We start from the raw sequence: 16,241 nt of genomic DNA on the forward strand, positions 1-16,241 counted from the left end.
ATTTCAGCTTCAAAAGACTTCCGTTTTGGTTTTTCGTTTTGTGTCTTTAGTTCCAGGCCAGAAAACAAAAACGACTGCCGCACACAAAAAAGTGATTTGGTCTTAGAAGCCAGGTGATCCAAGTCCTGTGCAGGCCTGGGACAACCTCCTGACCCCTGCGTCCCCACCAGTGAAACTGGTGCGGCCCATATTTCATACCTAAGCATACTGTAAAGCTGGATGGCGAGGCCAGTGTCTGAGGTCAGCACAAGTCTAGTGTCTGCTGGCTGCCCAAGCCCGGGCCCCCAGCCAGCCACCCACCTCCAGACACAAGTGCCAAGACATACTATAGTGTTTCCATTTAAGGCCTGCCACTTGGATCAGCCCATCTCTGAAATTTCTTAACACCACCTTTCCAGGAAGAATTTTTTTGGGGGAAAAGGGAGGTGGTGTCTATTTTTTGCCACCGCCTTCCCTTGGGCTGTCAGAGCAGTCTGCATCTCTGGGACAGGATTCTTTAAAACCACTGGGTTATATCTAAGTCTCAATTAGAGGGCCTCTTTTCAAAAATATACAAACTATGTATGAGATCAGTCTTTTTTCTCACCACCTAACTCCCATCACTCACTCTCTCACACACACACAACCCTCAAAAAGGAAAGCCCAATAAAATTAACAAATCCATTGATTACTTTGCTACCTCTCTCCAAAAGCCAAATTAAGCACAACTTTTAACCAAGACTTTTCTTCTGCTGCTAAGTGGAATGTTTTATTCCCTAAGTATCTTCCTCTACAGCTTTTCTCCCATGCAAAGAGCGTTCAAAACTCCAGGGAAAGGAGGGGGGATTGGGGGGACGTATCTGGCGCAAACTGGACAGACCTAAGCCAGCCTAGAATCCGAAGGAAGTTAGTGAATCCAGCGGCCCCAGAGGCCCACATCTCTCCCCAGCGCGCCCCAGGTTCTAGCCTCACTGTTTTGGTTACAGTGTTGAAGGAAGGGTTTTAAACTTGGCAAAGTACAGTGCAACATCTGTAACCACATTTGCCTTCTGGGGATCGGGAGATGAATCCCACATTCCTGGCTTTGAAGCTTTTTGAAACTGCAGCTAGGAAGAACGGAGGGCGGGAGGGAGTTGAGCAGAGTTTATTGGCTGTCTCTCCAGCAGAAAATTCCTCTTGGAAGAGACGGATATTTTGAGGGTGGGGGTGATTAGCCCATCCCTTTACTCTGTACCAAGCTCAGCTGGGAAGGTGAGCCCGTGGCCGGGCGACCAGATCGATTTACAAGTGCGGCGCACACCCTGAAGGAGTTCACTACACACACACACACACACACACACACACAACACACACGCTGCAAGCCAGAGACACCCCCCGCCCCCCATGCCTCTGTCCTCTCCCATATCCCACCAGCAGTTCAGGCCCAAAGCAAGACAGTTTTGTTCCGCGGCTGCTTCCCCCATCGAGAGTGGATGAAGCCTGGGGGAGAAAGGAATGAAAGCGAGGGGGAGACACCGCAGACGCCCACCCTCCCACCCCCAATCCCAGCCTCTCCTCCCGCCAGGCCCCCTCCTCCCTCGGTCCTCCCAGCTCCCGCGGCGTGGCCGGCGACCTGCCCTCACCTCTGGTCCCGCCGCGGCCGGGGCTGAGCCGGGGGAGGCGGAGTGCGAGCCAGCCGGGCGCTGCAGGTCGGCGCGGCGCGGCGCGGCGCGCCGCGGGGCGGGGCGGGGCGGTGCAGCCGGCGAGAGAGCCCGGAACTCTGCGGGGCCGCGGCGGCTGCAGCCGGGCGGTGCGGACGGCCAGGGGCTCTCCAGCCCTAGGGCCGGCGCGGCTGGCTGAGGGGCAGCCTGGCAGCGGCGGCGGCGGCGGCGGCGGCGGCGGCGGCGGCAGCCACCCGGGGGGAAAGAGCCGGGGGAGGGAGGGGAGGCGGGGTGAAGAGGAGGAGGAGGAAGGGGAGGAGGGCGGGCGGAATAAACTTCCCGAGGCGCAGCGGCACGGGCTGGGAGGGCGGCCGCGGGCGGGGCGGGCGGCCCGGGGGGAGGCTCGCCCTAGGGGAGGCTCGCCCGAGGGGCGGCGGGGGAGACGGTCACAGAGAGTAGAAAAGTTCCCCCGGCGCGGAGGGGGAGGCTGCGGCGGCGGCGGCGGCTGCAAAGAGCAGGAGCCGGAGCGGGAGGAGCGGGAGGAGGAGAAGGAAGTGGCTGCGGAGCGCTCGGCCAATGAGTGTCTGGAGCTGTGATTAACCAGGCAGCAACACATCATTTCCTCCCGGCGCGGATCCAGGGAGCCGGGAGGGAGAGGGAAGGCGGCGGGGCGGGGCCGTCCCCGCGCCCCCTGCAGGCGCCCGGCCGGGGGCGAGTCCGCCGAGCCCCGCCGAGCCTGGCCGTGCCGCCCCCGGCGCGCCCGGCGCGGTCTGGCGGGCCCGGAGGAGGCTGCGAGTGCGCCGCCCGCGGGGCTGCTCAGAGGCGGGGCGGCGGCGGGGCAGGCCCGAGCCGGGCTCCCGCGGCCGGGGTGGGAGGAGGAGAGGCCGCGCGGCGCGGGTGAGTGCCCAGGTAGGCGCGGGCGGGGCCGTCTGGACAGCTCCCGGGGGCGCGCGGGGCGGGCGGGCTGCCTCCAGGGCCCCGCGACTGCGTGCGGCGCGCCGCTGGGGTCCTGCAGGTCGGCGAGAAGCCTCAGTGTTCTCATCCAGGCCATTTCTGACCTGCCTTCAAATCCCCTTCCACTTTGCTCATTTCCTTGCAAGGTCTGGGGTTATGCAAGAGCTTGCCATTTTCGCAGTCGGCCTCCTTGGCAATAAAAATAAGCGGGGAGGTGGGGGAGGAGGAGAGCGGGGGAGGGGGCTTCTGCAGTAATCTAGCCCTGTCCTAGGCGCCAGGGGAGCTTACTGTGGAAAGGAAGGAACATTCCCCGCCGCAGAGAGGCTGACAACCTCGGTCCTTAGATACACAAAAACACTCCAGTGTGCTAATATTATACAGAGCATCAAAAAGGCATGCGGGGATCAAATTTTGCATGGTGCCTGCTGAGTGTAAGGAAAGCACCAAGCCATTTCCTCTGCCCTCTAGAAGCTTATAATGTGCAGTCCTATCACAAAGCAAAGTAAGAGCATGAAACCAATAAATGGGGATACCATAAAGTATTTTTATCTCTACAGGTTCATTCATGCAGCAGGCATTTATTACGTGACTGCAGTACTGCAAAAGGTTGCAAAGGAAATGGAAGATCTGGTCCCTGCAGGTCAGGAGTTTACAATCTAATTAGGAATATAAGGCAAATACACATGAAACAGATAGAAAATAATCCCCGGGTATTACATAAGCAAGAGGACAGTGAAGGCTGGGGGCATTTTTTTTTTTTTTTGTAAGGGGAGAGATTTCTGTACCTGCATGCTTGCTTGGTGAGGATCAGGAGAGGAAATTCCAGGTCAATCAAGCCAGAGTGCCTATGTGTATCCTTGCTCTGTAAAACAGGTTTAGAACAGGGACCTCAGTGTCACTTGGCTGAAGCTCTGCCACTTATAAACTGTGTGACCTTGGGCATGTTTTTACCTCTGTGAAGGCAATAAAGCCTGTCTCCAGGTTTGTTGTGTGGTTCAAGTGAGATTACACTTACATGAAAGCTTCTTGAGCTGCTGTGTGAATGTTCCTCAATCTGGTACATTTGTGGAGTCCTCATTTTACCAGCCTCTTCTTGGTAACCTTTCTAGTCTTCCCTAGGCTGTAAGCTCCATGAGGGCAGGGACCAGGTTTGGTTGTGTTCACTGTGTACCATCATCATGCCTAGCAGAGTGGCACATGTGGGTGCCCAATAAAGGTTTGCTGAATAAGTGAATAAATGAACTAATGTATCCTGTTATGCTTTTAACTGTTCATTTTATCTGTTCCTTCAGTAGTGGTCTCATATGACTGGCTCAATGCAGAGCCCTCTAACTCAGCCTTCCTGGGACTAACTTGTATTCCAGGAGAGTCTCTGGGAGGATTCTAGGTAGTTCTTGTGGCCTTGTAATATAAATTGATGATTGCACATGCATGCGTATCTGTGTACAGCAGGAGGATACACAAGGATACAGCCTGTCACACAAGCCCTGTCCGCACAAGCATACAGCCCAGATACAGTCCTTTGGCTTGGACACTTTAATCCAGGATTGTTCAACCTCGGTACTATTGACATCTTTGGCCGGATAATTGCCGTAAGATGTGTCCTCTGCATTGTAAGATGTTTTGCAGCATCCTTGACCTCTATCCATTAGATGCAAATAGGATGCCTTCTCTCCACAGTTGCTACGTTTAAAAATGCCTCCAGACATGGCTAAATGTCCCTGGGGGGCAAAATTGCCCCCTGTTGAGAACCAGCGCCTTACCCCAACATCTCATCCACTGATTTAACTATGGTGGAGAAGTCACACAAGTAAAGTAACTTGAAAGAAATACATCTTCTGTTATTCCAAGATTCTTAGATCTTTTCCATCATATGTTTCTAGGAGCACGACTCTTGTTAATTAATTGCCTGCTGCATTGTGAATTGGCATCTCTTCTGTTTTCTGCGTATCCTCCTCCTTTACACCCAGATCAACATGTTCATTTCTAAAAGTCAACAGCTTTCAACAACTATTAGGAAACAGAGTCTTGAGCAACCTAAGAGTCCTGTATAATATTCTCCTATAAAATATGGAGAATTCATTCCATAAAATTTTGCAGAAAGCTTCGCTCTTATAATTAAGCCCTTAGACTTACCACTGCCTCTCTGCACTCAGATTGTAAGTAATACAGAATATAAATTGTGCTTTTTAGAAATTACTGCATTTAAAATATTTAAGGAGCTACTTTGAGTGATTTTCTTTCATCTTGAAGCCATCTCTTTTTGGTTCTAGAAAGAGTTTCCCTTTCTTAGTGATATAGAGACATAGCTTATTAAAACCTATAGAGCAAAAATCAGCTTAGTTATACATACCAGCTTCCAGAAGCAAGTTCTTTAGGAGAATATTAGGATGTTTTAGAGCTGGTGTTGATGAAAATCCTGATGGATTGATGTGCTGCAGTTCAATTACTAAAGGTTTCTTGAAGAAAAAGATTAATGGTTGAAGGAATGAACTAATTCTGATAAGTCTGTTCACTCAGTCTGGGCATGTAGAACCAACCAAAAACCCTGCTCCTGGCAGGTGACAGCACTGTGTTTACAAGGTGAGCAGACATTTTTGTTCAGCAAGACAATGTCCTCTGTCTCTTTAAATAAAGTTATTTGAAACATCGCTTTTATAGTTTTGTTCATATTTCGTTTGGGTTTTACAGTTGTGTAATGGTTACAAGCATATGGAGATTAGTTTACATCTAGTTTAGTGATTATTCACGCTTAAGTTGAGCGTTGAAGACGAGGCAGGCATCCAAACTGCTTAGAAAAAGGGCAAAGTTTGAGGGTTGGATGTGGTTTATGGGAAAGCAATTTCTGTTCTGTTAGACTGGAAATAGGACACATATTCCAGGGATCCCCAAGTTCTCTATGAAATCCATGAAATTTGTGTTTTTGCTTCCATTACAATATATTTAAAAGAAATTAATATCATGTTAAATTAATATGCATATGCTGGATCATATGAATATCATGTAGCCATGATCCCACTACCCTTTCTTGCTCTGGACCTATAAGAATATGCAGTTTATTTAAATGGTATTTTAATAAAAATAAGGCATCACTGAAGGTCTGTGAGAATTGTTTTCCTTTTAAAGGTGTCTATACATTCCTCAAGTGTGAGAAATACTGACCCGGCTGCATCATAACTATTCTTGGAGAATGGTGAATTTATTGAATGATAATAACCTGGAATTTATTCCTAATCCTGAGGCCATAAGAAACCATTATTATATTCCAAAGACGGGAGTGACTGGATCAGAGTAGTAGTAGGGGGTGGAAGAGAAAAATCATAATCTTAAGGGTCGCTAAAAATCCTATCATGCCTGGCACCCTTGCCCCAAAAGGTAAACATTTAACCAGTCAGGACAGACATTTGTTTATCTTCCAGTTAAACTTTCCCAGGTGTACGAATGACTCATTAATTGTTCATTTCATACAAGACCTTATTGGCCATCCACCATATTCAGGGAACTGTGGGAGCTGCTCAGGGAGTCCTCAAACTGCCTACAGTTACTCCCCACTGGGAAAGTTAATCCAGACACTCTTAGCACAGCAGGTTACATGCAAACCAGTATGCAACTCTCTCGGCCAGCCATGTGATAAAAGAGGCATTACAAAACTATTGCAGAAAGCAAAGATTATTCATTAAACAGTGTTGAGGCACTTGGAAAAAATCCTGTTAGTGCTCCCTTTCACACAATTCCTGAAAATATTTCCAGAAGGAAAAAGAGTTAAATATTTTTTAATTATAAATTAACTCAAAGCAAATATAGGTAGATACCTATCTTTAGATGGGACAAGGACTTTGTAAGTAAAAGCTATGGAAAAAATAAATACGATTGGTTGACTTGACCATGTAAAAAATTTTCCCTAATTTTTTTTTTCTTTTAGGAAATAAATATAAGGAGGGGAAAAGCCAAGTAGTGAAGCTACCCATAGCCTATACTCAAAGGGTTAAAAATCTTTAACATATCAAAAAACCTTTATGAATCAACAAAATGCACCCTTTAATAGAAAGTTGATCAGATGTTTTGAATAGACTAAATTATTACATATGAACATTAGGAAAAAAATTTAAAATTCAAGAAGAGGGAATGCAAACAAAACTCAGATAAAATATTTCTGACAATGTGTCAGCAAATGAACATATCCTCTCTTATTAAGATTGACTTTATAAAGGACACTCAGTTGTTGTGGAGAGTGTAAATGGGAAAACAATTTCTTGAAGATAATTAGGTGACAATATATCAAACCCCTTAAAAATATGTATACCCTTTGACACTTTAATCCCATTTCAGGAATTTATGCTATGAAAATAATCATCAATTACTCAAAGATTTGTATAAATTGATAATCATCTAGTAATTTTGGAAATGCCAGCAATAAAGCATAAGCTGAAAAAAATAGAATATAAAGGTAATATTCTAATTCAATAACCCTTATAAACACGTGAATTCCACACGTTCACATATACACTAAGATGAAAAACTAGAAGAAAATATTCCAGGATGTACAGCAATTATCTTTGGATCATGGATATGGTTGACTTTTATTTTCTTTTTTACACAGGTCTGTGTGTTCCAACTTATCTGTAACATATTACTTTTATAAGCAGAAATAAAAAACATTATAAAAGTAGAAAGGCAGGGTGCCTGGCTGGCTCAGACGGCAGAGTAGGCAACTCTTAAAAATTATTTAATTAATTAATTAATATAAAAGTAGAAATGCACATATTTAAAAGGGTCTGACAATCATGAAACAAAACCTAGCTGGTGAAGATTGCATGTGAATTTATACTTGTGAAGTGGGTGGTAGGGCGTAGAAAAAGGAATTCAGATTTAGCATTTTTGTGCTCTTGCAGGTAGGTCCATTTCTTTCAGATAATCATTTCCTGGAGGGCTCACAGCCTTATCTTTTTGCCTGCATCTCAGTCTGTGACCCATTTCCTTAAAACCTTGAGGGTTAGATGCTCATCAGGACTGTCCATGCTCTTGCTCACATTCTAAAACTGCTTGAGTTTCTAATTTACTTAACTGTGGTTAATTTAGCTTCATTGTGGAGATGTGGATTTAAAAAGCTAGTCCTGTGGATGAATGCCCTCAGGACTATCAAATTAATTTCTTCCTCAAATTAAACAAATATATTTCAAATATAATTGTGTGGTTCTTGGTAGAATCCAACATCGCAGAGGCTTTTCCTTTTTAGGGAACATTCTTTTGCCTGATTGGTCCCTCAGAGCACTGGCATCATTAAGACATTTTCATGGATATGAAATCAAATTAATTTTCCAAGTCCTAGTGTAGCCCCACTCTATCAATATCTAAAATCTAAAGGCTTCCTTTTTATTAACCTACTTTTGTTTAATGAAACTCCAGAGATCAGCTGCTAAGGTTAATTACATATAGCAGAGAACTAGCTGTGTGACCTTAGGCAGGTAACTTCAGATTGTAGAGCCTAGCTTCTCCTCAGGTGTAATAAAGTAAGGGGTGGGTTGCTTGCATCTTGGAGGTCTCTTCGTTTTGAAATTCTGCGACTTGAGTTGGAATTCCTAAAGAAGCTTATTATCTGGAGTTGCCGATGCTGCATTTGACACTCCTGGGGGTGGGGAGCTTAAGACTTCTAGGAACTGATGGCCAGGGTGATGGGAATAGAAGGACCATGTAGAGAAATGGCCATAGAGAGGACTGAGATGGCCTGGTCCGATCATGCAGGTCTCAGAACTGTGCAAGGAAGTGATTAAAAGAGCTTAACAAGGGAGTGAGTGACAAGCTTGCTTAATATCACTTATCATTACACCAAGATATCTATATCCCTTCATCAACAAGATTTCCCCCATGATTATTTTGTTTAGAAAAGAGATACAAAATATGCAAGTGCAAATGGATATATTGTATAGTGACAAGTAAATTCCAGAACTACCAGCTTCCCAGCCACCCACTTCTCTCTCCTTAATGTCAGCTTCTCTATATCCTTACAGAAATGGAGTAGACATATGAAACCATACCTGTATTCCCTTTTGCCTTAACCGACTGAGTCACCCTGGTGCCCCTGATTATACTTTCTGATTATAAGGTTATACATGTTGTAATTAAAAATATTTTTCGGGCGCCTGGGTGGCTCAGTTGGTTAAGCGACTGCGTTCAGCTCAGGTCATGATCCTGGAGTCTCTGGATAGAGTCCCGCATTGGGCTCCCTGCTTGGCAGGGAGTCTGCTTCTCCCTCTGACCATCCCCCCCCCCCTCATGTGCTCTCTCTCTCTCATTCTCTCTCTCTCAAATAAATAAATAAAATCTTTAAAAAAAAAATACTTTTCAAATGGGGACACCTGGGTGGCCCAGTCGGCTAAGCCTCCAACTCTTGATCTTGGCTCAGGTCTTGATCTCATGGTCATGAGTTCAAGCCCTGCATTGGGCTCCATGCTGGGCATGGAGCCTACTTAATTAATTAATTAGCTAGTTAATTAATTAATTTTGCGGCACCTGGGTGACTCAATCAGTTAAGTGTCTGACTCTTGAGTTTGGCTCAGGTCGTGATCTCAGGGGTGTAAGATTGAGCCCCATATCAGACTCTGTGCTGGGCCTGCTTAAGATTCTCTCTCTCCCTCTGCCTCTCCCATCCCCTCTCTCTCCCTCTCTAAAAACAAAATAAACAAATACTTTTCAAATGGCACACATGGTGTGATCTGATTTTTATTCTTTAAGCAAGTATGTATGATGTACAGAAATGAGTTTGTAAGGCTATGGACCAAGATACTGGCAGTGGAAATCGTGGGATGGTAGCAATGCAGGTAATCTTCTTGGTTTTTATAGCAACTTTATTGAGATATAATTCACATACAATACAATTCGCCCATTTAAAGTGTACAATTCAGTGGTTTTTAGTATAGTCACAGAGCTGTGCAAACATCACTACAATCAATTTTAAAACATTTTCCTCATCCCCAAAAGAAACCCTATACACATCACCATATTTATACTTTTTATTCTTGTTTATATTTCCAAAACATTCTGCAGTGCTTGTTACTTTTATAATTAAACAAACAAATCTATTAGAAAAAAATAAAATAAAATAATGCAATATTCATTGTAAAAACCTACAGAAGAAATACAGAAAAGTATTTCAAAGAAGGTAAAGTCACTTAATTTTGCCATTTCCAATATAAATAGATACAATATTTTAGATAATTTTCTCTTGGTCTTTTCTGTGCATATTCACATATTTTATAGAAATACACATCATTTTCTCTTACTCTTCTTAGTTCTATTATGAGCATTTTCCTAGGTCATTAGATATTCTCTGAGAGTATGATTTTTGACTGATTTAAACCCCTGAATATACCACCACTTTTGACAGCATCTCATTGTTTCCTTAGGATTGATTCCTACAGGTAAGAATCTAGGTCATATTTCCAACTGCTAGGTGGTTTGAACTGTCCAACCCCCAACACCATTTTACCATCTCTGTTAGCACCCTCCCTATCATCCTTGCCAATTTGGAAATTTAAAAAATTCTGTTTTAATTTACACTTACTTGATTGCTAATAAGTTAGTACCTTGCTCATAAGTATATCAACTGTGTGTAGTTTTCTAATCTTCTTTTTAGTTAATGCCCTTTGCCTATTGTTCCATTGGAATGTTAGTGTTATATTTATTGATAAGAATATAAAGAGCCTTCTTTTTTTCTTTCCTGTTGAGCACTGAGCAGGTAGAAATTCCAGTCTATAAACAACTCTTAAAGACTAACTTGGTTTCCAGTCATTGTTTCTCACATCTTTGTAGTGGAACTGGCTGCCTTTCTTTAGGGGGACTCTTCATTTCTACTGTACTGAAGAAACTGATGGGGATGAAGTAGGGACCAGTCTGTGAAGTTCCTAATATTTTGATAAAATGGTTGCTTGCCAATTTCATTCTAAAGCTCCCCAAAATAGGGGCACCTGGGTGACTCAAGTGGGTTGGGTGTCTGACTTCAGCTGGGTCATGATATTGGGGTCCTGGGATGGAGCCCCCCCATCGGGCTCCACTCAGCAAGGGCCGCTTCTCCTGTTCCCTCTGCCCCTCCCCTTGCTTGTGCTCACTCACACACTCTCTCTCTCTCTCTTTCTCTCTCTCATATGGATAAGTAAAATCTTTAAAAAATAAAAATAAAAAAATAAAGTTTCCAAAAATATATTTACCACCAATAATATAAAAACTGCCTTAATAAGCTTTGATTTTCCCAAGTAGCCAGATAGGTTGTGTTCAACCAAATTCATCCATTCCTATAAAGGATAACATCAATGCTGGGTCAAACAGCATCAGGGTGTATAAGATGCACCCAAGTCTCACTTCACTTTTTTTTTTTTTTTAAGATTTTATTTATTCACTTGACAGAGAGAGACACACCGAGAGAGGGAACACAAGCAGGGGGAGCAGGAGAGGGAGAAGCAGGCCTCCCGCTGAGCAAGGAGCCCGACGCAGGGCCCGATCCCAGGACCCCAGGATCACGACCCGAGCCGAAGGCAGACGCCCAACGATTGAGCCACCCAGGCGCCCCATCACTTCACTTTTCTATCTGACAAGCATGAGTGTTTACACCAATGAACAGTCAGAAGTCTAACTCTGACTCCGTTCCTCCTAGTGTTACAACACAGAGCACTAAAGGTTGTCAGACCCTCCAGTTTCTAACGGAGATCCCATCTGGAATAAAAGAAGTAATCGTATCATTCTCTAAACAGCTAAAGATGTTCTACTGATCACATCTAAGAAACTGGAGTTTTAAAATGTGAACTATGAAAACATCTGAATCCCTTCATAATGAAAAGAACCTTGGAAAATAAAAGAAATTCACAAACAGCAAGGAAAAGGTGTTGATGACAGTTATTATTCCTGGATAGAAAATGGCCACGTAATGTATTTGATTAAAAAAAAAAAAGAGGAAAAAGACAATTTATTGATCTGGGTGAACATAGAGCAACCTCATATAGAGCTGAGATGAGCTTTTGATTTAGACAGGCTTACTCTATTGCTGCTAAAGGTTGGGGTTCCCTGTTGACAAATCAAGTGTAGATTTGTTGACAAATCTGCTCTGTTCATCACAAGTTCTTCCACTGTGAGTTGTCTGCCTCTACTTGATTTGCAGTTATGTGTTAGACATCGGTAAAATTTGATAACCAGAACACAGCTTTAATTTGATATTATTTGATTTTAAAAATCAAAACAAAAATGGCTTTATATTTTTACAGCTATCACTATCCAGCCCTTGAAATAGAATGATGGGATTTTCTTTTTTGAAGAAAATTTAGAAATAATTTAATACAGCTTCCACTTTTTCTTTTTCCCTTTTTTTTTTTTTTTGATTTCATGGTATTAGTACTTTTTTTTTTAAGATTTTATTTATTTATTTTAAGGAGAGAGAGAAGCTCTCTCTCGAGTGCTCCAGTCAGTAGAGGGGCAAAGGGAGAGAGAGAGGAAGAGGGAAAGAATCCCAAGCAGACTCTGTGCTGAGTACAGAGCCCAACTTGAGGCCCAGTCTCACAACCCTGAGATCATGACCTGAATGGAATCCAAGAGTCAGACACTTAACCCACTGAGCCACCCAGACACCACATATTAGTGTTTCTTTTTTAATGCAAAGTTTCAAACATCAGCAAAAAGCGAAAAAAATAGAATAATGGACCCCATATACCTATGAGCTGGTTGAGCAATGATCAAGATTAGCCTGGACATGCTCCCCCACCCCCCACCCCCCGGCTTTTGGAAATTATTTAAAAGTAAACTTGAGCCATCATGTCATTCCATTCCTATGTATTTCAGCAAGCATCTCTAAAACATAAGGACATTTTCTTACCCAGCCATAATGCCATTATCAAACCTAACAAAATTAATGATTACTCAGTATATTCAATTCACAGTTCAGATTCTAATTGCATAGATTTTTCTCAAGAAGTCTTTTATCAAATCTGAACCCAGACAATGACTATATATATCATTTGATTCTTTGGCATTTTATGAAGTCTCCTTTAATTTTGAGATCAATTAGTCCTCTCCCACTTCCCCAAACTCCACTCAGTTTTGTTGGTGGTGGTGGTGGTGGTGGTGATGATGCCATTGATTTGTTGAAACCAGCTCAATGGGCTTCACCTCCATTTTACTTTCTAACTGTTGAAGAATACAGGCTTGGATAACTTGAGTGAATTCCCCCAAAAGAGGTGGTTAATCGATACAGAGTAGAATCTCCTGATCCCATTCTATCACACCTTTCCCATATACCATGTTGCCATGCCATAGTTTTACAACATCTCTGATGTTAGCATTCTGGTGATTCAGAAAACATTAGGAACATTTTAAACTCAACTTCTTCCATGTTTGTTTATATTTAAAATTCCTAGTTATCCTCTAAAAGTTAGTTAGGATTTAGAATTTGCAGTTGGCTTTTCCCCAATATCTGGCCTGTTGAAGTTACTTCATAAATGTTATTTTCTGAAAATATGCCAAAACTAATTCAGAAACTCATGTTTTCCAAAAAGAAAACAAAACAAAACAAAAACTCTCATAGCAGACCAGTAAAGAGAGCTACTGCTTTCACTGAGAGTGGGTAGCAAAACTACTCCAACAAAATTGCGTAGACACATATGCCAAAAATTAGAAGCAGGCATTAAAAACTTAGAAAACCTCAAAGACAAATTGACTTACCATAGCTCTTTTAGTTAAGCAGGGCTTATATTTTTCTGTGATGCAATTAGTATATGAAATAAAGTGTAATCGTTGGTAATTTATATGTTCCCAGGAAGCATGAATGTGGAGAGGATGCTGGGGAATTGAGGGCTGAGAACACCTCTTTCCTCATCCATTTCTTATAGCCTCCAGAGAAGATGGAGAGAAGAAACAAAAACTTAAATCCATTTCAGTGGCTCTGGCTTTGTCTTTTTTAACAAGTCAACCAACAAATCGTTTCTTTAAAATCAGTTTTAGCTATTAGAGACTTTAATTTGCGTATGCTCCATGCATTCTTCCTGTGTTCTAGAATTCTGATTAGGAATTTTTGCTTTCAAACACCACAACTTCCTCACATAAAAATGAAAAATTCGTGGCTTCATTTTCTCCTCAGTCCTTATTAGCCTGCTAAAACAGGGGTCACCTACCACTTTCTGGAATTTGTTTATTTCAGCCCTTAAATACAACTGAAGAGATTTTAAAATATTACTTGTTACAGTGGAATGGATTCTGCATGGTTGCTGCTGAGTCTTTTTTTTTTTTTTAGAAAGAAGGAGAAAAAACCACATTGTTTTGAAAAAACATGTTTTTAAAATAATTTTATAGATTGCAGATTTTGTAAATGATCATGTTAATTGTTGGGAGGGGGTTCCCAACCTTGTTAATGTCCCCTTAGCATTAGGCTTTTGTTCCCCAGCGTTGAATATGTCATTTTCTCCCACAGACTGCATTTCTAGGGGTATAATTGCTGTCTCCATGTAAAAGACAACTCATGTGCATAAATTTCCACTCACTGAAACAAGACTCTGCCTCCCCTAATTTTAATGCAGATGTGATCCAGGGGGTAGAGTTACACTTACTTCCCCAAGCAAAATGAAACAGATTACACATTAAATATTGTCTTTGGAACCAGGTGCACAGAAACAACCAATTACCTAGACAGCTCATCAAGTCCTGATATGTTTACCACATTGTTTTTTGTTTTCTCTTTAAACATTTGGTGAATTATTCTGAGGCTTTCATTTCTCTATAATGAACAGAATATGCTTATTAATAAAGGCCCTTTTGTGTGATTCACTAACAGTTGACTCACAAAAGCCTTTAAAACCATGTCTGAAAGTTTCTGAACTGAACTTGTGTTCCCATGAAGACAAAGCCTTATTACTACAAAGAGGTTATCCTGCTTCTGGTTCATCTTCTTTGATAAATAATGGATATCCAAAGATGACTTAAAGGAGAAGGGGCGTGAAGTTGGGAAAAAGAGAGTTGGAGGAAGGTGCTTCTGTTCCCCCTTTAGATATTCTGAGTTGCTCATACTTAAGTAACAGTATCCACATTATCAAGTTTTGGTCACTGCTCATCATAGCCTCTTGAATTTTTGTGCATATCATTACTTCTTTGGGGTTTTTAATTAATCGCACATGCTGATGAATTCAAGGGCTCTTTCAAGATTTGTTCCTGTTATTCCAAGAGATTTTTACCACTTCCTGAGGAGGGGCTGTTTTAGATTTCCACAAAGTCATTAACCTCCCAAAGAATGCGAAGAATAAATAGAATGGGATGGCCACAAAGATGTAATGGGCACAAACTCTTAGGAAGGTCGGAGGCAGGGGGCTCTGTGGGGGGGCACGCCTGACAGCCAACTGAGGGGAGGGAGGATTGGGGAGAGGGAAGAGGAAGATGTTCTTGGAAACCTTATGTAAAGCCTTAGTGGTGAATGGCCTGGAGATCAACCATCTGCTGGTGGAGTTGTTATGTAGGACTGACTTATTGAGAGTATCCCAGCTTTTAAACTGTGCATCCTCTGAGCTTCCGTTGGAAGTTAGGGGGAGCTCTAAGCAAAGTAGGTGAACATATACAGCAGAAAACTATATGTGTGTGTATGTGACCAGGTTGCAGAAACTGAGTGTAAATTTTATGTTTTTCTTTTTAATAAAACAATTTGAGACGTTTTAGAGAAGATGAAACTTGCAGGTGTGGGAATAGAAAAAAAACTTGAAATATGGAGAACGCTGCAAGTTACTCTCACACGTTATGGTCAAATTGGAAGTTGCTACAAGATGTGTGGAGGGCAGTTTGACATTATATTGCAAAATTACAAATGCAGGCACCCTATGACCTTGCAATTCCATTCTAGGAATATTTCCTGCACATATCCTCACCCAACTGTGAAATGATGTATGTACAAAGTTTTCATTGCAGCGCTAACTGCAAAAATAAGAAGTTGTAAACAACCTAAATGTCATCGATAGGATACTGAATCCCTAAATTATTCCCTTACAATGGAACACTAAGAAGCTTTTTTTAACAACATAATGAAGTTCTTAATATATTGATATGATTGCACTCCTCAATGTAGTGGTTAAGTGGGGGGAAAAAAGCCAAGTTCAGGAAATTTAGTTATATGCTATCATTTGAGTTAAAAAGGAGAGATATACATCTATATTGGCTAGTATAATTGGACAAAAATTCTCAGAGACAGTGAGGGGTGAGTGGGAGTCGAAACAACAGAAAGGCAGGGGGTAAGATGTTTCACTACTTTGAACAGGAAAAAGTTCAAAGTTCAGATGAAAAACTTGCTAGGTCTGGAGTGAGGCAGGCCTAGTTCTGCAGACCAGTTCGAGCCCTTTCTGACTCTGTAAACTTGGGGTCCTTATCGGCAAAGTAGAGAAGATAATGCTACCTGTCTCCTGAGGGAGCTGAAGATAGTAAACGGGTACACACAAAGTGGGGGTGGTCCGGTGCCCGGGGTATGTTCAATAAGTGTTTCCATCAGTCTTATTAATATCGCCACCACCTTTCTCATAAATCACTGGGTATTTGGGCAAAAGGGTGGAAAATGACAATGAGAGTTATGGAAATGATTACGAAAACAGAACATTTTCAGCTCCAAAGGGGTCTGTTGTAGGAATCAATATCATCAAAACCATGTGTAGACCACCTCTC

The 16,241-nt window shown here is 42.5% G+C and overlaps 1 protein-coding gene and 1 long non-coding RNA gene across 16 annotated transcripts in view; one reads left to right on the forward strand and one right to left on the reverse strand.

Annotated features, from left to right (window-relative positions):
* Positions 1-2,144, reverse strand: part of ACVR1 (activin A receptor type 1) — a 126,689-nt gene extending 124,545 nt beyond the window's left edge. For 3 of the 5 annotated variants that reach the window (XM_054506208.2, XM_064586568.1, XM_064586567.1), the window contains exon 1: positions 1,602-2,144. The gene's annotated coding sequence lies outside the window, so the exon portion shown is untranslated. The remainder of the gene's footprint in view (positions 1-1,601) is intronic. The other 2 variants (XM_045868824.3, XM_045868823.3) reach the window with 1 other exon arrangement.
* An 89-nt stretch (positions 2,145-2,233) lies between these two features.
* The window catches only part of LOC123839383 (uncharacterized), a 34,597-nt gene continuing 20,589 nt past the window's right edge, over positions 2,234-16,241 (forward strand). For 2 of the 11 annotated variants that reach the window (XR_006789618.3, XR_006789620.3), the window contains exons 1-2: positions 2,234-2,528; positions 3,131-3,213. This is a non-coding gene — a long non-coding RNA (uncharacterized LOC123839383). The remainder of the gene's footprint in view (positions 2,529-3,130; positions 3,214-16,241) is intronic. The other 9 variants (XR_006789621.3, XR_010410156.1, XR_006789622.3 and 6 more) reach the window with 9 other exon arrangements.

Source organism: Mirounga angustirostris, unplaced genomic scaffold (genome assembly GCF_029215605.1).
Source record: "Mirounga angustirostris isolate CCGP_5_RB_7025 unplaced genomic scaffold, mMirAng1.0.hap1 SCAF_3, whole genome shotgun sequence".
NCBI classification, from domain to species: Eukaryota; Metazoa; Chordata; class Mammalia; order Carnivora; family Phocidae; genus Mirounga; species Mirounga angustirostris.